At 46.4% G+C, this 25,458-nt stretch overlaps 1 long non-coding RNA gene across 1 annotated transcript; it reads left to right on the plus strand.

Moving 5' to 3' along the window:
• The first annotated feature begins 5,760 nt into the window (after positions 1 to 5,760).
• On the plus strand, positions 5,761 to 13,242 carry LOC144148955 (uncharacterized). Its single transcript, XR_013318122.1, has 3 exons — positions 5,761 to 6,397; positions 7,917 to 8,186; positions 11,059 to 13,242. It is a non-coding gene; the product is annotated as an uncharacterized LOC144148955 (long non-coding RNA).
• The last annotated feature ends 12,216 nt before the right edge of the window (positions 13,243 to 25,458 follow it).

Raw genomic sequence — 25,458 nt, forward strand, 5'->3', positions numbered from 1 at the left:
GCAAAGGCCAAATAAAGGCCAACTGCACTCAAAATATTTACCTCTTGAAAACCCTATTTTCGTATGCTCTGCTTAAAAACGAAGCGACATGTAAAATACAACAGCTGAAAAACGCTCGTTGACGCCGCAAGCGGCCAGCAAAAAATCGACGATTTTGAAACCGAAACCGTGGAGAGCGCGGCCATTGCAGTGACGTTGCAGCCGTCGAGCGAGCGGCCGGACGGCCACCAGCTAGGAGAAAGTCTCCGCACAGGCTCTACACGCGCACACGGCAGCAGAACTGAACCGGTTCTCCAGCTGCGTAGCTGGCCAGAGGAAGAAGCCCCCGTCGGCTGGAACGTCACAGACGCGTCATGGCTGTTTACACGATCCGCCGGCAGGTGCAGCGTGCTGTGCGAAGAAGCTTCTTTAAACGCTTCTGGCTGATTAATGAGGTGTTTAATGGGGCTACCACTCGTGTCCCAGCTGATTTGGGGGTACTTACCACGCAATTAAAATAAATTTGGTAAAGGTGAAATTTGAGTGCAGTTGGCCTTTAAAAGACGCTGGATTGAGGTTTTATTAGTTCGGGGTCGTTATTGCATTCATTCATGACTTTTTGTTATTTATTTTGACTGCACTTGTTTGCGGCCTAGCAACGGCAGCGTCCGTGGCAACGCAGCTGCGCAAAGATCACTCCCAACACTCTCCATATGAGTAACGTGGACCCTTGTGGCCCAGTAGTATAGACATTACCTTCAGAACGCCAGTGACACAGGTTTCATACGGGAAAGGGGAAGCGTTTTTCTTTACGAAGCCTCTGTTGGGGCGTGTGATATGCCGGATAAGGGACGAGGACAAGCCGGCCACCTGAAGTGCTCCGCAAATAACTGTTGTCTCACGTTCGCGCGAGTGGCCTCAAGTGCAATGAAAACAAACCAACGAACACGCGCCGCCAGGCGCAGCAACTGCTTTCGGATTCGGCAGGCACTGTGTAAAATTCCGGTCAGCTCCACCCCGTCGCCCAACAGAAAATGCGTGAAGATTGATTGATTATGGGGTTGAACCCGCCGAACCTACGCAGGTTTTGTGTCAACCCGTAGTGGAGGGCTTCAGGTTAACCTTTTTGCACCTGGGGACCTTCAGCGTCCACCGAAATCTTGAACGCACGCCCGTTTTTGCTTTTCGCCTCCACCAAAAAGACGGTCGCCGCGATCAGAAATCTAACCCGCGTCGTTGCCCTTAGCAGCACATCGCCTTAGCCACTGCGCCACCACTGGAAGTCCGTGGTAGGTACGTGACGAAGTCGATTCAAGTGTGTGCTACGCCATACCGGCAATACCCTAATATAAAGTACTTGTCTGCCTCATGTAAGAAATTTTCAGCGCAATCCTTAATTGTTCCTGCTAATACATGATGGCATTCTATCGTCGTGGCAGGAAGAACTGACCATGCGGGGCGTCGACGCCCCGCACGCTCGTTCCCTTTGATCTTTGCAAACTTCCTGGCTATTCCACTCGGCATTACTCCAAAGATACGAAATTTCACCTGGGTCGAACGGCACTGTCGCTGCGTAGGAACCAGTGTCCGCGAGGTAGGGCTCCAAGGTCTTTACGTCTACCATGACGAAGTCACAGGAGTCGGTCGGTGGGGTCGCGAGGACCTTCTCGTAGGTCGAGTGGCAGATGAGGCCCTCAAGCGCTGCGAAAAGTGAAGATACAGTAAACGAACGAATGCCAATTGACTCCATGGCCGTCATTTAGGGAAAGAATTCATTTATCAACACAAAACAATCACAAAACAAAACACAAAGCCGATTGTTTTCGATGGGAGCTTTGTTTGATTAAACATTAACGTTACACATTTTAAAGGTTTTCCTTACGCGTGTGAGTGTGTGTTTTGCGGTCCCGATCCCTCAAGCGGACCGGCGCCAGAATGAGAGAGTAATTCATGGGATGGAAGGAAAACACAGAGAGGTGGTCCTGATCGTACATTCTCTGTCCTGCTACACTGTGCGGGGATGGGGAAGGGGGGGGGGGAAGAGCATAGATAGAGGGTGACAGGTATGATGGACATAGAGGTGATGGCATAACAATATGAAAAATTCCTGTGCCATGTACAGTACATGCTCAATAGCTTACAACAACGGGATAGGGCTACAATCTTGCTGCCAAACCACCACTTTTTAAGAATGCAAGGGCTGCCACGAAGGCCTTGTTTGAACACTGCGGGTCTGGTCAGGGTCCCAGCAGGACGTCCTCGGATAATGCCTGATTGTCTAACCGGGCCAATGACATGGCTAACTTTCCATGGTGATGGACGTAGCCGGCACAGTTGCACAGCTCATTTTCAATATTCTCTGGTGCGTGGTACGGTTCACAGTGAGGGTCACTCGAATTACCGATAAGGTGTTGGTAGCGATGAGAAAAAGCTACGCCGAGCCGCAATCGATGGAACAGCGCCGAGTAGCTTGCCTGAGTCCCTAGGGGCATCCGGAATCTGCAATCGGGGTCCAATCTATGGAGCATTTTGTGGCGCTGGTCAGGGTGGGCCCAGTCATTCGTCGTGGCGTCACGGAGAACAGCGGCGAGAAGAGCGGTCGTGTATGGTCTTGCGAAGGGAAGGCACCAGGCCATTCATTGCCCTCGTTCGCCCCGTCATTGCCCGCCAACCCACAGTGGCCTGAATCCCACTGGATCGTCAAAACATAGCCTTGCTGACCCGCAAAAGAGCATAGCTCTGCCACTTCTACAGTAAGTGCATAATAATGTCCTCCCCTCATAACACCACTGAGAACCTGGAGAGCTGGCGTGGATTAACAGACCAGGCTCCAGGCTTGAGGTGGTTCACAAGAGACTAAACGAATCGCCTCCCACATGGCTAACTATACTGTAGCAGTAGAGGTTGCCCTGTGGTCGAGTGTGAAACGTCGGGTTACTCCCAGGCTTGGAATCACGACCGCCATGGTTCACACTAAACTTTTTAACACCCTTAAAGGTGCTAAAAGGGTGCACTCAACGTTTTGCACCCTTTTTGCACCTTTTAAGGACTAAAACATTGCTCCAGCACCCAATCATGAGGGTGCCACATATTAAGGGGTGTAAATCTTAACATTTTTACACCCTTTAAGGTGCAAGGAGGGTGTACTGAACATTTTGCACCCTTTTTGCACCTTTCAAGCACCCAAATATTGCTCGGGCACCCCACCTCGAGGGTGCCAAAATTCAGGGGTGTAATCAACAGTTTCATAGGGTGCTACGACCGTTAAAGGGGTGCTAAAAAGTATTTCTTCTCGATTGGGGTGTTACCACGGTACCTTATCGTTAGGGTGCCTAAAAGAACGGTGTGTGAATGCAAGCATGCAAAATTGCACAAAAACAGGCTGAATGTTTAAACCGCACATTGCACTATTTCACCGCCCGTTGAGAGAATAAATATGAACTCTCCACATAGACCAGGGGAAAGGCTCTAAAATTGCTGTTCGTAAATTGAACAAAACGTGCTGAATGTTTAAATTCCACTCTGCACTAATCTACTGCTTCGAGTGTATCACAAGGTTCGTTTCGATGTCTGGGTGCACGGGAAGGAAAGGCTACAAAATGCCTCTTGTAGTCCTATAAATAAAACTTTTACGCGAGGCATCGGTGTCCTCAACGAAATCGAATTTACCTAAGAATTTGTTCCCGTATTATTATGCCCCGGGCAAAAATTCCAACAAGACTTTCTTGTTGGGCTCACAGCACGCCTGTGGGGCCAATACGAAGTTCTGTCGGCACTCTATCGTTCCAATAGCCTAGTCTTCCAACAGGGAGTTTAACCTTGATGGCATTTGTGGGGCCAATAAGAAGCTCTGTCGGCACTCTATCGTCCCAACAGCGTAGTCTTCCAACAGGGAGTTTAACCGTGATGGCGTTTACCGGCTCGCCAACACGATAAGTCAACGCCAACAGACGCCTCGTTCGTAATCAGCGGCGCGAGCGCGCCATCAGACAGAACTGACAGACGCCCTGAAGGTGGTTTTTAGGGCCTAAACAGCAGCGTCTATGTCTGGCATAGACGCTAGACGTCAACGTTTGTGTTCTGAATTTTCCCTTCAGTAAGTAACAGTCAGACGGACGATAACATAACTATGTGAAGATATGCTTTGGCTCATACCACGGCAAGCGCAATCGTTTGTGGCTGCAGCCTCGGTTGCTCTTCGTCCACAACAAACTGAATCGGCTGTACAGCTTTCTTCGAGGGCGTGTATGCAGGGGTTCTATCTTCCTTTTTTGCGCAGGCCGACGGGGGCGGTCGTGTAAAATCATTTTCGCTCGTCGTTGCCGTAGAGTTGCCACCTTCCTGGTTTTGGACCGGCCCGACCGGTTTTTTAAACAGCGGGCTGGTTGCCGGTCCATATCTAAAACCAGCCGTCATCAGCCGGTTTTTTGGCTTTTGTGCCGTGATTATGCCCGTTTTGGCGTTTTATAAGCGTCAATTCAACAACTAAGACGATAAATACGTGTCGACAAGCATAGGCGTGCGCACAGGGGGGGCAGGGGGGGCGGCCGCCCCCCCCTAATCATCTGAAGGGGGCGCCAAATTTGCCCCATGCCTTGCCGATGTAACACATGAAAGTAAAATTTCTGCTCAGAAATATTTTGTGTGTGTTGCAATTCCATCACATTGAAATAAAAATTTTATAACCATCCCTCTTTGCACTGCGTTCGCACCGCAAGGCCTTCAGTGAGAAGAGGTCGGGAGTTGCTCTGGGGGGGGGGGGGGGGCGCAGCGGTAAGACTTTGCCCCCCCAAATTGAGAACTCTGCGCACGCCTATGTCGACAAGCTGCGCAAAGACACGCGAGCAGAGAAAATACGCGGGCGAGCGCGCTGCCTCAGATGGAGGGGGACCTAAGGGAAGAACAAAATAACGAAATTCTACCGCCGCGGTCAGCAATTGCGGTTACTTTTCAGTGAAGCACATGCAGAGCGATTAACCAAGCTCTCAATCACTTTCAGTACAAACGTTATGTTGATTTCTCTCTAAGAAAACACTACAATAAATGGCACTACATGTTAAAAAACATGGCGTCTTTTTTCAACACAATCCCCCCCCCCCCCCCCCCCCTCCCGGAAGGCCCGTTTTTTTTTCGGGGAAAGGTTGTAACCCTACGCTGCTGTTCTGCCTACCTGCTTGCTGTACCTATTACGTCGCCGCCACCGCAGATCCCCACTTGTTACAAACTAAGAGGTTTTCGCACTGTTAGCAGTCGTTTTACACGATGGGTTTGATGCGCCTGACATGCCAGGATTGACATCGCTTGTAGTATTAGAGCGACGTTGCTTGTCTGCAAGACGGTGCCGGTCAAACAAGCGTTATCAACGCCATAATTCTAACGGCACATTCCATTTATTTCGTGGCTGCCGTTGCTTGCGCAGAAAAGGTCGGGTTGACTGCGATAGCTTTTCTTGAGTCAAATAATGGAACTTTGGCTCAATCGCTTGCAGCGCTAGCAATGCGGCCTCGTCTGCAAGACCGGTGCGTGAGAAACAAGCGTTAGGACAGCCAGAATTTCAAAAATGCAGCATAAACTAGACCATCGTTAAAGGAGGCGATGACTAGACAAAAGCAACAATATTCGTTGACAACTTACGTAAGTATAGAGTTGTTTTAGGCGCCTCGAACACCGCCCGCCGATATAGCTGTTTGTTAACGCGTCTCTTTACTGTTTTGTAGGTCAATGGTTCGATTCCTCGTCGAACGTGTTTTTTTTTTTTTTTTACGTGAGGGTTTCATTAGCTCCTTTTTTAACGACCAGGGTAAGCACCTGTTCCTTGCTTTCTATCACGCCGACATTTACCGCCCTCTTCCTAAACCCAAAGTAGCTCGTTTTCTCGCACGTTCTCTCTTGAGAAGCCCGCCGTGAAAACAAAACCAAAACAAACGTCAAACCTCTTTACAATATCAGTATATATGTCAATTACTGTATGTGTATTCACTTTTTGTGTTTAAAAACCTTAAATTTAAGTTATAAACACATTTCAGACTTTGAAAGCAGAAAGATAATTACCAACATTACAGTAGTAACACAATTTTCGTCAAACATAGAGGTGCTGCATTTGAAGTCTGGCAACTATCTCTCACTTTTGTGTGTGTTTTTTCATGGCGTTTTGTGCCGAGTGGTTGGTGGCGTGATTTAAGCTGTTTTATCTATTTCAAGCTTAAATCATAGTTATAGAAGCTTTATGGGTGATGTCTACCCTTCTAACCTACGCGTGTGTTGAACATGGGGACCCCGGAAGAACGATCATCGCCGGATAAAATACTGCGCGTCAAAAGTGGATGACATTGCATCAGAACAAAGCGTGTTCGTGTGTCCGCGAGATGAAGACGACAGTGAAGGAGAATTTTACGTTGGAAACATCGTTTTTGCTCGGGTAAGTACGCATTTTTTATTATTCTGTATTTGGTTGGAACGAGTTCTGGTGTTTATGGGTCAGTAATTCGCTAGACCCCCATCTCGTTTGCTCTGAGAGCCTACGTGAGTTAGTATACTTGTTTGGCGCCCAGTCCACCGTTTCCGCAGAAGTCAGCATCAATTTACGCTGAAGCTAGACCTTGGCTACGATGCTCGCGCTATGGTACACGGCTGCTAATAATTTCACATCACGCAAGGCTCTTTAACACCGGGGCGTTTGTTTATGTGTCTCTCAAACAGTGCCTTTGCGGTTGCAGATCGCAGTCGCAATTTCGCGTGAGTGGCACAACGCTGTGATTAGTCCTCCCTCGTGAATACCCGCGGTATACCAAGAAATAACATGAACAGGAGGTTCCCTGGAAGTGCATGTGAAAACGCGTACACGTGATTCCATGGCTGGCGTCTCTCTCCCCCCCCCCCCCCCCCCCTTCACGAATTCCGTGCAGTGCGCTTCCAAGCTATTGCGCTCGCGAGACCGGCGACCGTACGCCTCGCGGTCTTCGGGCCGCGATATGTGTGCTGTTCTCGTGAAGCTCGACAACAGCGAAATTGCCGTACTCGCTCGCCAACGCGCCCCGACAGCGTACGCGTCGACCGGGTGCTGACGGAGTTGTGCTGGAAGAAAAGCAGGCAAGAGATGAGGGCGCACGAGGTGTAGTTTAACATGAGAATTTACAAAGTGCAAGGTGGAGAAAATAGTATGCAAGGGCCGGAAACGGTGAGAGAGTTCGGGCCGCGCGCCAGCGAGCGAGTGCGGTAATTTACGTTGCCGAGTTTCACGAGTCCGGCACGAATATGACGACGCCCGTCTGAGAGTTCATAGAGGTATAGAATTCACATACGTGCAAATTGAAGGTGAAATGCGCGCATGTGGCCTCGCAGGGAGTTAGCATAGTCTCGGGGTAGTGGGGGAGATTCCACAACGCCTACGAGGCGCCTGCCGATTCTGTCAGAGTAGCTCTCGGGAAGTCTGGGGCTTGATATCAGAGGCATATGTATTGTTTAAATTAGTGCAGAAAATTGAGCCAATTCGCAAGTTCTCATTTTCGCAAAACCGCAGGCCATGCAGAGACTAACAAGAAAGCTGTAGGCACTCACTCAACTCGATTTATATTGGAGAATTGAACGTGCAGATACAAGTCAGACATTGAAATGGAGGAGCCTCAACTATCACACACCAGTTCCGATTGAAAGCAAGGGATACAGATGAGCTGCTAGCATGCGTTCCATGCAAATTAGCTCAGTAGCTAGCTTTGCATATATCATGCATACCCCACTCACAGTACCTGCGGGACTAATAAATACATTCTTACTGTGACCTAAATTTCACTTGGGGTGTTCCGGGAATGTTCTTATTAGTGCCTTGGAGGTTACTGTCTTTAAACGATTAAAAATCTACTTGATGTAAGCATTCGTGCTTTGTGTGTGCTCTTCTTGTATTTAACAAGTGTCAGCACACTCAGATTATGCACCTGCAGGTGCTGCTGCTGGCTGTCCTGGGTCAGCTGCCTTCCAGTCCAGTTTCAAAGGCTTTGCCAGGGCCTCCCTTGGCCAACCGACACTGCACCTGCTGTACCCAAGTACTGCCTGGCCTTTCGTTGGTGCTCCGTACGCTTTGCCGCCAGGAATGGTCATTCATCCATCATCTGGCCGCTTGGACCACCCGTTCAGAAGTCAGCGCATTTGCTCGACACATCGGTCCAGGCACTGCTGCCATATCGGTGCACCCACCGATTATGTATTTTCAGGTTAGTTATTGCATGTTGTGGAACTTGCCATGATGTATACCTGTTAGCAGTGCTGTGGCCTCTGATTATTTGAAACATTTTCATGAAGCAGTGCTGTGCGTATGGAGCGTGTCATTGCTTAGCAGAGATATTGAAGAGAATCTGGGGCTGACGACTAAAGGGAAAGAAGAGAAATTGAACTGACTTTGAAGCACGTATTCGTATGTAATCGAGCCAAGTAAACATTTAGGATGTTTCGATATGGTTTTAAACTTGCAATACAAACTGGTCTACTTCAGATCATACTGGTAATAATCATACTATACCGAAAAGTACATCCCGCAGTCTGTAGAATTCTGACAGCGCTTTTTTCGCAGTCTCTCATGACAGGCACTAATCTCAATGGTTGGAAGATAGTCGAGGTAGCACCAATCAGGAGCGGTACTTCACCATTAAATTTCCCTAACAAGCACCATATGCAAGGTCAGGAAACATTTCATCCACTGTCAGGTCGCTAATTATTTATAAAATCACAATATCACATTCGAGTATCACCACGGTTTTCACAAGGGTTACTTGAGAAACACAACTTTCAGGATTTGTTCACGATCTACATTGATCCATTGACACAGGCTTAGAAACTGCGGTAGTTTTTCTCGATTTTTCTAAAGCATTCAATCGCATTGCACACCACAGACTACTTCTCAAACTTCACCCTAATGTCCTCACTTGAGCAAAAGATTTTCATTCTTCTCAAATGCAGTTTACTTCTAATAACTATATACTTCTTTTGCTCGTGCCACTTTGTTGTCCCCCCAGGCAGGTTGCTTGGTCTATCTTCCATGTTGCATATCCTCCCATGTAGGTCTATTTGCAGATGATGTTGTAATTTATCACACAATTTCTTTCAACTACTACCATCAATGCTTTCAATCTGATCTTAACGCAATTTACTCCTGGTGCTGCAAATGGCTAATGTCGCTTATCTCTAAAAGAAAGTGCATGGCTTTAACGGTGGCAAGTCTCGGATTGTAAATACTTACTTCATTAACAGCCTGATTACCTCTTGAGACAAAGGTGTTTTGGTAGGCCGGTAGGGGAGGGGGGATTGCATGGTGGATTTCAAAAGGTACATCGATTGGGAAAATAAGACGTGTGATTAATATTTTCATTTGCACTCCAAAACTCGCTTTATTTCATATGTTTAACCCACTGCCGCGGCTAGGGTGGTGTGCTGTGGAGGCGAATGTCGGTTAGATACCACTTGGTGTAGCCGCTTTTCAGATGGAGGCAACACGTAAAGACGCCCGTGTTTGGAGATTTCGATGCGCACAAAAATACCCAGATGGTCAAAATTAATGCGAAGCCTTCCCCTACAGTGCTCCCCATATCCCAAGTGTAGCTTTGGCGTGTTAAACCACCGTTTTTTTTTTCATGTTTTTGGTATAGTACCAGCTGCTGTAGCAGGTGCAACTTAAAGGTAAAATTATACATAATGTTTCCAAGAGCTAAATATAAAGGCCATATTGAAGTGCGTTTATGGGTCTATCTCATAGCAGTAGTGAAAGGTTATATACTCTGGTGCAGGTTAAGAACGCCAATGGCTCATGTGGTGTAGTCCAGTGTTTGACGGAATGCCGTGTAGGCAGGTAAAAGCATTATTGCAGTGATGAAACGTAGGTCACTGACCAAGTCAAGAAAGCCATTTAACGGTTTGTTGCTTGTTCACGGTGAGCATGTGTCGTGGAAAACGAAGCTATATATTGGGCATTACGCGGCGCAATGAGTTTGCATAGATATGGTGCAGATTGCCATCCATTATGTTGATAATGTTGGGCGTCGTCTGAACAATGAGGGACTCGAGCAGTAATCGAGAAGATAGATTGCACTCAGTTGTCAGTAATTTTGTCTTGTTCCAGTCGACCACGTGTCCCGTCCTCCCACGGTGCTCTGCCAGTGGACTTGTTTTTGCATGGCCCTTGTTCACTTCGTTCCAGTGCTGCATTAATCTTCTGTGCAGATTGCCCGTTTCGCCAATGTACACTGATTTGCATTCAGCGCATGGAATCTAATAAACAATACCCGGAAGCTTGGAGCGTGAGAGGGGGCCTCTCACGCTGACAATGTCAGAACGCAGCTTGCTAGTGGGCACATGCACAATGTATGCACTGCGTGTCTTGAAAATGTGTGCGAGAGTTTCACCGATGTGTGGGACGTAGGTAATTGCTGCACGTTTTGATGCAGTCGTTTTCCTGAATATAATGCCTAAAGCATTATATTCAGAAAGAAGCGAAGAGGGCGACTAGCAAGAATCCACATTGACATTAGCAGGCAGAAGCGTCCACAAGGCCTGTGTCAAAACGTGCTGCAATTCTCGTCCTACACATCAATCAAACTTTCGCACGCATTTTCAAGAAACACATTGTGCACATCGTGCAGGTGCCTACTAGCAAGCTATGTTCTGACATTGTCAGCGTGAAAGACCCCCTCTCACGCTTCAAGCTTCCAGGTGTTGTTTATGTTTTGAACAAAAAAAGTGCCATTCAAACGTGACACCTCCTTCCTTGCCGATTTCTGATGCCTGATTGTTCAGTTTGTGGGGATACGTTTAGCAGATTGCTCACATGTCTAACCTGTATTTGTGCTTGAGCAGTCAAACGCTGATGTTAGCAGTGAAGTAGGTGAAAATTGTAGTTTGATTGTAGTTGTGTGCAGATTACCTACATTGTGTTAATTCGTAGAAAAGCAAAATTGAGGTAACCCTGTTAACTGTTCCGCATTGCAGCATTTTATTATGCGAACGTTAAGGAGTTCAGCTGCTTGTTAAAGGTGAAATAAACAGTGGTACAAAAAGAAGAGCATCTACTAAACAGAAATATCTTCACAATCGCAGGATGCCGACGGTCCGCCTACCAACTTGTGTCCTGCATCGTTTCTGCTGGCTGGAGCGGTTCATGGAGCATTTTCCAGCTTCTCAAAGTTTGTGGTCAAGCGCTCCTCCAAGTGAAAGCTGCCGCAGAGGGATCTTTTGTTTTAATGCCGCAATTTCATGTGCTCAGCAGCAAATTTACTCGTAAGGCTTTTTAAATATTCATCACCCAAGAGGGCATGTTACCTTCGTCTTCGGTGGAATGTGTCTGCACTCAGGTTATTTGTGACAGAAACAAGTGGACCACGTCATGAGAGTCATTGAGGCCTTGTTGATTGTGCATGCTTCTGAAATGACATTTTCATTAAGCTGAATACTTTCCACATATCACGATTTGTGAACAAATTATGGTAAAAGTCATGATTAGTTGTACTACACTGCAGGAAGGAAATGCCAACATACATTTTAAGCACCTCTGATATTTCAGATCGTTGGCGGGTGAGCAATAAAACAAAACTGAAAATTTTTTAAAAGTAAAATCAAATATTCGTTGTCACCAGTGCATGACCATAGTAAAAGCTATCTAGTCACCAAATTTAGAATTAGACACGAAATGCCAAGAAAAATAGGGAAATAAACTAGACAGCTGGCTACAATAAACCAATTCGTAAAATTCCTCAATGTCTATCAAGTGATGATTCAGGCGGTTTAGTTAAGATGTCAGTGGGTTTACACACCCAACTTGCAGGGAAGCACATGAGCTCCCAATATTAACATGTTTTTAGTGAAGACCGTCTTCCTTCATTAAGCTGCTTTGCACATTGATGCCAGTCTGATAAATGTCCTGAATTTTTGTTATGATCAATCTTTGTATGGGAACCATATATTTTTATATGATGTCGCTGTGTATTTCTGAAACTGTATCTAGTCACTAATTCCAATTTGTCGTGGTCAGGTTTTTTCAACTAATTCGTAGCTTTTTTAACAATTATGGTATATTTTGTGTGCCTAAAGGAATGCCTCATTGCATGTTTAGCCTATGTAGTGTTGAAAGCGGACATTTTGCTTCAAAGTGGAATGTCGGGCTAGCAACAAGGTACTTCGCGTGCTGCTCACTTTCATTCATGCCATTATTTTTTATATTATCATTTAAAATTAAAAGCCAACCAATTTGCTGTCGTTTTAATTTTGTCACCTACTTTATACTTTTTTTTTTTCAACTTTGTGTAAGGATTGACTATCCATATTTTTATGATACCAAGGCGTTGGACTGGGCTAGCTGGTACATGTTTGAATGGATGAAAAACCATAGGAAAACCTAGGACACAGAAGAGAACGACGGGACAAACTTGTGCCGTCATTCTGTTTTAACTGTTTCCTGTGTTTACCACTGGTTTTTTATGCATTCAAACATTTTTTATGAGTTTGTTGAACAGTGATTAGTTTAGGTGTGTTCAAACAATTGTTGGCAGCGAAGGCTCCCTTTAGCATTTGTATAAGTGCTCTCTGCTTTTTTTTTTGAGCCAATACCCCACCACCAGTCTTCATGAGGTGGTCTTTTGTAGAAATAAGTTGAAATAAATATTTGTTTGCATTGCTTTACATGTTTTGAAAGAATTTATTGTTCATTCTTGTTTCATTCAACCCCGTTCCAGAATCCTGCTTAAGGCATTTCCTCTGTTATTTTTTTTCAGAACCAGGAAGGGTGCTCATCCTCGGTTCTTGCTGAAGCAGCAGTATCCATACTTCACACGTGAGCTCTGAACACACAGTAATTATGGTATGAAACATTCTACCAGTATAAGCCTGCTTTGTAGACGTCATTGTAGATGTCAAAGCTCTTGACAGTGTAGTCCAATGTCTGGTGTAACGGGCAATGTCTACAACTTGTAAAAATTAATTTTGTGGCTATAATGTTTGTGATTATTTTAAAATGCACGTCAACTACTATTTAGAATCGCTGTCTAAATTGGCAGCCATTTTCCTGGTGGATACAGAAAGTGAAAAAGCGCATGTGTAGAGATTTCAGTGCACCTTAAATGTCCCAAATTTGCTAAAGCTAATCCAAAGCCCTCCTTGTGGTGCACTTCATATCCCATGTACAGTTTTGCGTAAAAACAGCTAAAAATTTATGATCAATTTAAACTTATTTTAATGTTTTTAAATGCAAATACTCTCAGTTTAAGCTGCCATATTTAGAGTAAAATATTTTGTAACAAATAATGTTTTCTGAACAATGGCATTACATTTCAACCATGGGCTTCACCAGGGAACTTGTATGCATTGTTCTGTGATGTTTGCAGTTCTTGTTATTGCTATGTGGGGTCATTTAGTCTAAAGGTATGTTTATAAAACTCCAAATACCACCAAACCTTGCAAGTGCTGTACCATATGAATATTTTTCCGTAAAGCAAAAAGAATAATGCAAACGAAAATAAATGGCTTGGGTACCCAACTTTTATAAGTAGATTATGAGCCGCAGTACGGAGGGAACTATATTATGAGCCGCATTACGGAGGAAACTATACATTATGCATTTGGTCTTCCTTGATATTGAACCTTCCTGCTCAGCTCAAGAATAAGGCACTAAACATTGCAGGTAGCTACCTTGATTGGAAGTTTGATGCAATACTAAGAAGCCAAGGGTTTTAAGGTTCAAGGAAGTTTTGTGTGGTTGAAGTGTTGCACACCTAATTGCTTTCACTGTACAGCATGGTTAGGCTCTGCAGTGAATCTCGAAGGATGTGTACTGCAGTTCGGCAAAGTGAACATATAATTGGTTTTTTACGAAGTTTTGGGTAATCAACTACCTCTAAAGTTATAACTGTACTGAGATGTGGCTCCTGACTTTTTAAATTGATGTTTTAACAATCGGTGACACAAGTTCAAGGAAATTATCAGCTGATGTTGAGCTTCAATGGAATGTCTCACAGAACCGAGCTTGGAAAGCACGAATGTTTCATACCATAATCGTGTGTGATATTGTGCAATATGTGGTCTCGCACCTGCTGCACCTGTGAACCGAGGATGACGCACCCGTTTTGTACCCCTTTAGGTGGGTGCTTTTGCAGAAGATGCTCCTACAGATTGGGGTGCTAAGTAGCACCCTAGGATACTTTTAGGCGGAAAAGGGTGTTTATAAGGCACCTGTCTTCTGGGGTGCTTCACAGAGGGTGCTCCTGCGGCGACAAAATCCAAGCACCCTAAAGGGCGTAAAATATTCAGTTTTTAGGGTGCTCCTGCGGCGACAAGCTGAAGCACCCTTTTGGGCGTAAAAATTTTTAGTGTGTTGACCTGGACTCGGTCACAGAACCATCGGTGTAGACATGCATAGTTCTGGCGTATGTGGTTGTCAACAAGGCTAAAGTCAACTGTTTCAGAGCCAGTAAGGGCACGCAAGACGCCTTGATAATTCCCGGGATGGAAAGGCCGAAACGGTCTTTATAGCACCCCCAGAGGATTCTGTGAAACCACAACTGCAGCGTACCCCGAGGGAATTGTGCGTTGGTGACAAGAAACTGTTGCCGCAAAACTGCTTGTGGAGCTCGTAGCGGCAGGAATCGACTAAGGGTGGCGTTCATGCCTCTCGTCAGACATTGGAGGTAGACACGGAGCTACCCGCGGGTTGCACCTTAACTACTCTTGCAGTAACTGATTCCTCAATAAAGGCGTATGCGTTTACGTGTGCGACCACATAGTCGGTCTCGTTAATTGGCGCGCTACCTGGAACACAGAAAAAAAAAATCCCGGGCGAACGTAGGGGCGAAGCATACAATGTATAAGTGTATTCTTCGTGCCTTGGCATTTTGCAAACAGAGGTGAAACCAGGGGGGGGGTACAGATATGCAGCCTTGGTGTCAGTCTGGTATCTGTTGAACACGCAGCGTTCTAGCGCGAAGCGTTAATGAGTTCCCCGATGTTTTCTTAGTACGCATTAAGTTCTAGTACGAAGTCGAAACGAGTGTCCTGGTGTTTTCGTACTGTGACTACATGAGACGACGATTATGATGACGACATGATACGCCGACAGCCGGAGCACATAAGGGGCTTCGCCCCTCAAACAATCTGTGCTTTTTTCTTACCGATACCGAGGCACGGCGCTTCTGATGGCCAAGCGACCGCGCTATCGGCGGCGCGCGGAAGGAGAATATTTTATGCGTGCAAAGTTGCAGGTGACTCCTGCACTATACTGCCTAGACTGTACTAGGCACTATATTCTAGGCACTATAGCTGCACGTCGAGAGTTGCTGTCGACGCCCCGGTTGCTACAACGCGTTGCACGCATGGAGAAGAACGCGTGATTTGAAATATCTTCGACGACGTCGACGCCGCACTGTTGCACACGTCAAAGGTTCCAAGGTGACATCGGTGCCTCGAGCGTTGTCAGGGCCTTACCAACCTTCCAGCGAGCACTGCAGGTTACAGGGTTAGCGAGTGATTTCTTTGCGAGAAAAGTTTGGATTCCCCTGCGAGATACCGGTGGTTTATGCCCATACGCCATGGTGAATTCCCTGTATTGACGAACGACAATTAGCCACCAATATCGTGCGTCTTCATTGCATTATGCATGCCGCGGCTTGAAGGCAACAATACACGGTGCGTCCCTCATAATACCTAGCCGGAGGTATCCCCTGGGTACAAGGTTCTTGCATTTATCCTTATAATGCGCGCACAATAAATTCACTGCTTGCCACGTACTGTGTGAAATTTCCCCCTGCCTGCAATTATCTGTTTACTTTTCCTCACTCTGTGAGGGGTAAGACTCACAACATGAGCCCTCTGAGGCACTCTCTTAAAAGAAAGTCTTGAAATTTCACAGGCGAAAAAGAACAAAGAAAAGATTATGGAGCATCCTCAATGGATTTCGCTTCCAAAGTGAAGTTTCTACCACTCGTTACTTTACTCTGCTCTAACGACAAGACAGCAGACAGCCTCCAGATTGGTGCGTTGTTTCTCGTGAACCTTTACCTTTTTTTTGCCCTTTACGTGTGCTGTACAAACTAGGACTAGGCAGTCTATGAAACAATGAATCAGCTATAAAGCTGTCTTTCGACCAGACTTTCTTGCACGGCTTTCATTACGCTATCAAACCATTAATACTAATCCGTTGCATTCTTTGCCGTGTACCCCCACAGCAGAGACCATGTGACACCGTGCATTTCCAAACAAATGCAGATTTGGCGGAAGTTACACCTGTAATTGCTGTAATCGCGGAAATGGAGAATTGTTTCAATAGAATTTTTAAAAAGCGAGAAATAAAGAAAATAGAAAAAAATACCGAAAATATAAACTTCGTGTCGCCCACCACTAATCGCTATAATAGCGTAATTGGAGATGATTGGTTAAACAACACTGCCGAATTGGCGGGAGAAATGCAGATTTGGCGGAAGTAGCCCGTTTAATCATTTTAACAGCGTACATGGAGATATTTCATTGGGAAGAGTTTTGAAAAAGGAGAAAATAAGAAAAAAAACGGAATGGGCGAACTGTCTCTCGACCGGACACCTGCATTTCCACTAAATGCCAGACTTGGCGACTTGGCGGTAGTAACAGGTTTAATCGTTATAATAGCGGAATTCGAGATAATTGGAACGAAAGAATTTTGGAAATTCAAGAAATGAGAAGAACAGAAAAATAGTGAGTATGGCGAACGCTGTAACATCCTGCACAAGCCATAAAAAAGCAGATTTGGCCGACGTAACACCTGTTATTCTTATAATTGGTCGGGCAGAAGTTAAAAAACAAAAAAAATACCTGTGAAGAAGGTCTCACACGCTAGACAAGCGCATAAGAATGCTACGCATTACTCTGCTATTCTCCGAACTTCTGCAGATGTTTTTTTTCTTGTATGAGTGGACAATATTTCTGGCTGAGATGGTAAATACGCAGACGCGGGTGACAGCACAAGAAAATGTGGCTTGCGGTCCGTTTCTTATGCCTAGCAGACAGGCAGCGTTGTAAGCGGGGACGACAGTGCCATCGATGTAGGCGATGAAGACACAGCTCCCCTTTTGGGACTTACCCACGCGTTTGTAGTTGCTGGCCGTTGGCTTCGCTGGAATAGAGATTGGGTACTGTCAGAAACAACTTGAGCCCATGCCTTGCTCAAACAAAGCTTACGCCGTCATTGAAAAGGTACAAGCGCGTGTTCTTGTAATAATCCCCAACTCCATCCTGCAACTAAATAGGCAGGACTCCCTGGGTGCCGTCGCGGGTGAACAAACAGTTCACGGCCGCTCCATTCACCGTGAAAGCTGTGGGAAGTGCACAGCAGTGATTCACCATGATGGGCTTTGGCGCCGTTACCTGCTCACTGCTACCACCCATCACGCTGCTCGCCTCCCTGTCTCACTCCTCCCTTGATAAATTGAGCGGTGGTTTGTCCAGTGTGACTCAAATTTCACGTCTTCGCAGTACTCGCAAGCCCCTGCCTGAAACAGCGCCATGGGGAGTTCTGTTCTTTTTGTGTTTGCTTTTCCTCCCGCACGTGCCGGCGTGGCCGACGTCTTACTGCGCAGTTAGGAACGCGCTTTTTTAGGTTCGAAGCACCTTGGTACCTCGCAATGTCCGTAATCCGTGCGGTTCCCCGGCGTGCGCATTGCGACTACAGCGAGCTACACGAGAGGGCACCACGCGCAAACACAAGAGGGCGCTCCGGTGCAACGCGTATGTAAGCGCGTTCCGCCATCATAGGTCCTCTTCCCGTCATGGATGGGAACGAACGCAAAAAGCGTCATGCTGCTGTACAACATATACGAAGACAACTAGCGTCCCCGGAGATGAATGCGCGGGAAGCAGCGGCCAAATAGCAAAAATATCAAGCGTACCCGGAGCCGAGAGCGCGGAAAGTGGTAGTGCTTGCCATTACAGTGCATTACTGCTCGTAAAATCATTCAAAACTCAGAGTGCATCATCACGCATGGGCGTGATGATGCACTCTGAAGACGAAGAAATGGACGTGGGCAGGGCATGCAATGCGAAGGCAAGACAACCGTTGGTCATTAAGGGTAACAGAGTGGATCCCTTGAGAAGCCAAGCGTTGCAGGGGGCGGCAGAAAATTAGGTTGGTGGGATCAAGAAGTTTGGGGGGATAAATTGGTCGCAGTTAGCACAGGACCGGGTTAATTGTAGATTAATGCGAGAGGACTTTGCCCTGCAGTGGGCGTAGATAGGCTGGTGATTATGATGCTGCTGCTGCTGATGATGATGAATTTCCCTTACTTGGAACTTTCCTTGAACAAAAGTGATGGACTGCTCAATGCAATTGTACGTGCAATCAAGTTGAAAGAAAATGCTTGATAGCTCAAAGCCAAAACTTATTATTTTAGGTGATTGAAGGTTATTTCGAATAAATTTGTCGAGTTAACCTTCCTATGACAATAAAATTCAAACTTTTTAAGCGCAACAACAGCACGGGGTTCTGTGTCGGCGCCACCGCAACTGAGGCAGCGCACAGTTAATAAAGCGGCAGGTCACTTGAGACTCGCACCAGCTAACGTACCTCTCTTTTGAGGTCCTTAAGCTACTTTTTAACAGGAGAGCTGCTTAGACCGACACAAATCCGTCAGCGAGAGAAAGAAAACACAAAGCGCACGTGAGCGCGTGCCTCATGGCGAGCGGCACGCCACGGGTCTGCCGAGCCGAAAGTGACGACGACGACGATCCTGTCATGCTATCTAATCACAATTCTCACGTGGAGATGGCCACTGTACTTCTGACGAAAAAGTGAGGAACACCGTGCCAACATTTGTGGCGGGATATGTGGCGTTATCTTGCAGTGCACGTGCGCTCGCGCCTCGAGTGGCGAGCGCACACATACTCGCGCTCCCGGCGTCCAGAATGCACTGGCAGTTACTGTTACACCAAGAGCCGAGTCTAGGAAATAAGGAAGGCCATTTACTCGACGGAAGGACGAAATAAGGAAATTCTAAGGTAAATTTGCGAGTGAAGTCGAGCAGGAGGGTTTACAGGTCGATGAGAGAGGACTTGGTCCTGCAGTGTTCCTAGTGCACTGCGCTGCTGCGGAGGATGATGCAACAGCTGGGTCTCCGACAAGTAAAGAGGCGCCATTAGCACTGCTCCGTCTCCTGCCTTGAGCCACTAGTGCAAGCCCAGCCATTTTTTTTTGTTTCTGCGCGGCAGTTTAAGGGCCGGGCTTGTCGTAACATCTCACGCTGCGTCATGCACTCAAAAAGAGGCTTTGAAAAGATACCCGCTTGTCTCTGTATTCAGCCTTCCGGTCAAAGGTTAGGAGGATATGGATACGGATATGCAATAATTCGAAACTCCTAGAACCAAAAATATTCTCTGGCCGTACATGTCCTCAGTATTTAGCGCAAAGGAATGTGCAGGTGTATTTGAGGCAAAATATATTTGCTTAACCGGAATTCATTTAAGGCGTTAACTTAGTTAGGGATGTTCTTAGGGTAGGTTTTTACGATAGTAGGCGAAAAAAAGTGGTTGAGCAAGAAAAAAACCAACACAACCCCCGATCGTCGTGTTCCAGGTAGAAGGCTCGCTAGGGCTGCGAAGGCGGGAAAATGGAGTTGCTTTGAACAAACCTCTGTTCAATTCATCAAAAGAGAGGAGTTTGAGGGGGAGTGGAAGAGCCTGAGAGGTTGTTGCAAAGAGCGGAAAAGGGTGACATAGCTCCTCTGGCGAGTCACTGGCCCGCGCTTCGCAGCTTCTTTGTTGAGTGAAACGGCGTTACTTTTTTTTCCCCACAGTGCCGTACGAGCAGTTTGTGTGGTGAACACTTGAGGATTGGATTTTGGCCATAAGTCTCAACTGGCATGACAACTCTTGTTGTATGCCCAACTTGGAAACGAAAGTCAAGTCTGTGAACGAAATAAAATGTGTGACGTGTAGAGGACAAATAAAAATGCTGTTCGAGTGCTTTTTGTTGAATTGGAATCTAGGTGAACTTGAAGTATTTTGCTGTCCTCATGGACTTCGTGTTAGCCGGAGACGACTGTATCTACAACAGAGCAATATCTGCAGGTCAAATAGGCCTTGGTAACATCGGCGAATTAGCACGGCACCAAAAAAAGGATTTCACAAGTTCGGATAATTAAGGAGACTTTTTCTCCAGATAACAATAATACTAATTTAAACGTAAACTTCGAAAAATACGTCCACATAATATCAGCCAGTATCTGGCGAAATTATCTATGACATCACGGAATTTATTTGTGCGGGTGGCAGCCGCCAACCTAAGGCATGGAAAAGAAACATAAAGAAACGTACGGGGACCTCGACTTTAGGTTGTTTGTGCTACTCTTTCTGAAGTGCACTTAACAAAATGTTTTTGTGCTGGCCCATATAACGTCTCTCCTGCCGTATAAGTTCAGGGCAGCGGAAAATTTGAAAGTTGTTAATATTTCGTGCGTTTTTGCCTGCTAAGAAAACTCTTTCGGTGACAGGAAGGCCACTGAATTAGGTAAAAAAGATTTGTTTCTTCAAATTGAGCAACGCATTCTAGATTCCTCGTCCGTCGACACGACGGCGCGCAATCTCATCTTTTCGGTTTAAACAATCATGGTGGCGCTCCTAACCTGTTCCACACTTCATAGAGATAAGAGATTTCGGACGTAATCTAGGTGCGTGTCTTGCCTAGGCAGTTGTGCTTGCAAAAGTCGAACAATTCTTCCGGAATTTCTGTTAACTATTTCGCACGAGATGCAAAAGAGCGGCTTACGTGAAGTGGTCGAGATCCGTCCTCCTCCAACTGCGGGAAAGACAGGATATGACATGTTTGTTACGACGAGTGCGGTTGAGGAAGTACAAACACAAGTTGTGGGATATAGGAGGCAACAGTTGAAATAAAACTTCTAGTAAAGCCCTTCCATTGGAGCAACAACGTAATTTCTAGGGCAGTTTTTTTGAAGGTTTAAAACATTTGAAACCTATCAGAAGAACGGCGCGAGTAGGAAGTATTTATGGGAGACAGGGTGACGATGACTGACTTTACTTTGACAGGGTGGCGATGACTTAGTTTCCTTTGAAGTAAAGTCGGCTCCGATCCCAAAAAACACAACAGCGATTGGAATGAAAGTTGGCTCCTAATCATGTTGCTTTACTGCGGATGTCTTCGAAACTCCATCTGCAACCACCCGTTCCTTGTAAGAGCTTCTCCTCTCTAGCACCAATCCAATATTCCGCTCCCCTTCCGCTCTTCCCATCACGAATGCAATGAAGGTTCTTCAATTCAGTTTTCCTGAGTCAGCACTGCTCGCGCATCATTGCTACGACGGCTTATGTCTTTAACACAAAAGTGTTCTTTTCCGGGATACACAAAGATTTTCATGACGTCATATCTGTCACGGAAATGACGCCAGAACAACGAAGAAAGCTGCCTGTAAAAGGTGCACCCCTGCACAGAGTGTCTTCTTGGGGAAAAGCAACCTTCGGTAATAAAGAGTACGTTATAATTAGCGTTGTTCATTTTCAAGTTTTATCTTTTAACACGAAAGTGTTTCACTTTACGCCGGGATGCACCAATATTTCACTGATGTCATATTCGTCATGGAAATGATGCCAGCACACCTTTGCCGAAGCGACCCGCCAGCAGGACGTCACTCGCCAAGCTCACCCACAAGATAGCCGCCGACCGCCAAATTATGCTGAGCTGCAGATTTCGCTGCACATTTCACTTTTCTGTTTTACTCATTCCTGTGACCGAGGAAATAAACCACAGTTTCTTTCTTTGTTTCTTTTTTCCTTCCAACGGCTCGGGCAGACATGCTGTCTTTTCGTTTGTGTTTTTGCCTTCCCTCTCGCCAGCGCAGCCTTTGTCGCGTTCTCTTTTTTTATTCGGTCTGGTAACCAGAAATCCACAATTTATTCATATTTGAATGAACGAGGGCACTCTTTTTTAATGTGCGTGAGGTTTTCTTCGAGCTCAAACTTGCCGTAATTAGTTCACACTGAACTTGCAAACGTTACAAAAAACGGCTGTAACTTTTGTTTTCCAGAACTGTTCTGAAAAGAAATGGTATGAGAATCAGTCGCTAAGACGACTTTAACATTTTGTGCCACTGCTTCGCCGGTCATCCTTCGCCAGAGAGTGAAAGGGCACACGCTCCTTGTGTACGCTCTTAGAGGTTTGTTTCTCAACCGATTGCTTGGCATACTATAATAAGCCGATGGTCTCCCCCTTCCGGGGGCTGACAAAAATGTTTATGCGTTACATCACCTGCGCCCTCCATAAAATAAGGTGGTGGCTTTTTCATTAAAGCTACATTGTTTAGAACTCCTCCTGGACTCTCCCAAATGAACACTAACGGTAACTTCGCAATATTGCCATACGATTGTCTGTGAGACTAATGCTTGTACTAAATATTCCCCGCTACTCCCGTCGGTACCCCAGCTGATGAGCTACAACTCTAAGCGAGCCATTGTGTTGTCAAATGCCGCGCCGCCCCACCTTACTACTTCTCCGAGACACCCAGTAGTTCTCGCAGCGATATTATCCAGATATGGTGTTGCCTACATCCATTACTGAGCACGTTTTGGCCTCGGGTGTAAAGAATACGGATGCTGAAGTTGCCTTCTTTAATCCAGGTACATCAAGAAGGGCAGTGCCTTTTCACGTCGAAGCAAATGCTCCAATTGATATCAAGTTTCAAGAGGAATTTAATGCACCCGAATTACCAACAAAGACAACTCTAAAGAAGGACAGCTTATTTCATGACTGGCGTGCCCATTTCCGATGCGGTTTCAGGAAATTAAAGATATGGAGAACAGGAAATTGTGGTAGTCATGAGGACGAACAAATCAATCGTGCATCCCTCCTTCCCGCGGCGGCGATGGTTGAACGCCAGGCATTCTCGGGCGGGATTCTTTGTTTGGCTAATCCCACTATTCGAGCATGTGCTTCTGTGCAGGTACGCACAAATTTTTTAGAACACCCGCAACAACTCTCTGGTGTGCACTACGCACGCCTAACGTTTGGGTTTGGGGTGCACGGCGCAAATCGCTACCTGCTGCTTGGCGTTCGCTTCGACCGTGTAGAAATAGAGCGATCGGATAGATGGAGGCTCCATAACGCGTGGAACCCACGTTCGATTCCGGATACGCGAAGCGTTTTTATTTTTGCTTTCCCTTCACCCACATTCATTCAATATCATCGTAAGAGAAAGTTTTCTTTCCTGCAGGGTGTATGGGCGTGCAACGGCGTCAGTGAAAACACTAAAGCTTTAAAAATCAGCCCACGCTGCGGGTGCACTTCGGGCTTCTACTTTCCCTAATACCTTCCTCCTTCCTCCCCCTTTGCGTGTAATGAATATGTGTTTCTGTCCACTTTCCCCTCGGTACTTGGAGCGAAGAACTAGCTTAAGCGGCTCCTTGAGCATACGAGCACATCGCCAACGGGGTTAAATGGCGCAGTTTGCTAATCTCAATAAGGCAAAACCGCACATCAGGAAAACATGATGGCGAGACCCCACCTATTATGAAGAAAGATCGGATGCTCCGCAATTTCACGCGCAGGGCTGGATATCTTCACTTACCCACACGCGGACAGCCCCAGTGTCGTACGCACCGTGTCATCAATTGTTGCCCTACCACAACTGCACATAACTAGCCTGGAAAAACAACATGGCCCAGACGACATGTTCGCGGCCAACCCTTCTGATCCTGCTGACCAACAGCGGAGGCATGCTTGGCCGCAACCCCATTTTCTTGAATACGGACAGTGGTGGGGAGAGAAATGCTCAGTGCAAAAAAGGGTACTTACATGAACCAAAAAAATCTGCAGACAGAAAAGAGTAGTCAACATACAACCAAGCACTTTCAGTTTAAAGTTGCTTATTGCAGTGCACCAAGTTTAAAAAATTTTCATCACAGAAATTCGCAAAGATTGTTTGTTGGTGTTGCACGTGCTTTAGCGGGATTCTTTAAGCAATCGCAACCTTATCATCGTTCCATCGCGTCCTTGACGTGGTGGATCAAGAGCGCGTATATTTTCCCGAGGCTTTTATTTGGGCTTACGTCGAGGCATTCTTGCGCCAAGCTAACTTATGAGTAGTCAGACGGGGAAACGTCGGTAGTTATCGACCCTGCCGATGGTGAGACGTAGCTTTTAACAGCAGCGGAGGGGTCTCCTGGGCTTGACTATATGCGCAGCGCGTCTCGTGCGAGCCGCTGCAGCGTAAAGCGGTTACCCATTTGTTAGCGTAAGCCACTCTGGCCGAGGTTGACAGTTTCGCGTGAACTTTGAAGGGCTGTGCTCCGCAAGCGCGAGGAGCAATGAATTGCATTGGATTGGGATTGGATTGGAAATGATTGAAACAAATAGGCTTGTATTGGATTGGATTGAAAATCCAATCCAGTTGGAGTACGGGTGTAAAGAATTGGGTCAGCACATTCGCCGGCCTGCCCATTCCAGAGGAGTGCCGTCATAGCCGCGGCAGACGCACTGGCGCCGGCGCGTGCCCAGCTGTGCGCCTCCGTTACGTAGTAGCCAAGCAGAGCACTGCACGGTCCCGTGCCGGCCCGAAAGCCCGGGCCCGACCCGGCCCGCGGGCCGGGCCTGGCCGCCCAAAGTCGATTATCGGGGGGTCCTGGCCGGGCCCGGGCTCAGTGTCGCGGGCCCAGGCCAGGCTCGGGCTCGACGTCATGGGCCTAGGCCGGGCTCGGGCTTGAATTCATAGGCCCGGCCGTTAAAAATTGCGACGTGAAGTGTAGAAAAGAGCATAAAAATGAATATTCTGAGTTTACTTTTACGCGCTTCTTGATATTCGTTGTACACATTGTTTTAAAAACGTGTTTTCCTAGGTCTGATGGTCACTATTATGTAAGTTTAATGACATTTCATGTAGTGCATGAACATTTTATATTTTGGTGTATAAAATACCAAAGATAAGGCTGCAAGGAATGCCCTAGCGGGGAAGAAATTAATTAAGACAATTTGGAGCTGTGCACCTATGTGTACATACATATAGGTGCACAGCTTCAGGTGCACATACACATGTGTGCACAGAGGTGCACAGGTACACGTGTCTTTTAGATGTCGAACCAATCGTATTGCGGATGCCGTAGCAGGAAATCAAACTCGCGTGCTAGACGACCACTGCAGGAAAAATATTTCAACGCACGCACATACTCGTGGATTCAAATGGGGAGCAAAAAATTCCAGCAATATTAACTTGTGACCGAGACAACCACGTGAAGTTGCCAAGCATCTGGTCATCAAAGGTGATGGTGTAGTTCGTACAAGAATACGAACTGTTATTACGCCGATGTGGCGGGAACTCCAGACGGGCTACGGTCTGGGCTACGGGCACTTTGAAACCCTTATTTTTTGCGTTTCAATTCATGACGTGCTTTAACCGACTAGTTTCTCTGTCTGATTGCACGCTACAAAGACACTGGACCAGAAATAATACACAAATTTTTTTCAGCGTCTAAGACGGGCCCTGGTCA

This window comes from Haemaphysalis longicornis, unplaced genomic scaffold (genome assembly GCF_048455015.1).
Source record: "Haemaphysalis longicornis isolate Haplotype H1 unplaced genomic scaffold, Haemaphysalis longicornis Haplotype H1 scaffold_8, whole genome shotgun sequence".
Classification (NCBI taxonomy): Eukaryota; Metazoa; Arthropoda; class Arachnida; order Ixodida; family Ixodidae; genus Haemaphysalis; species Haemaphysalis longicornis.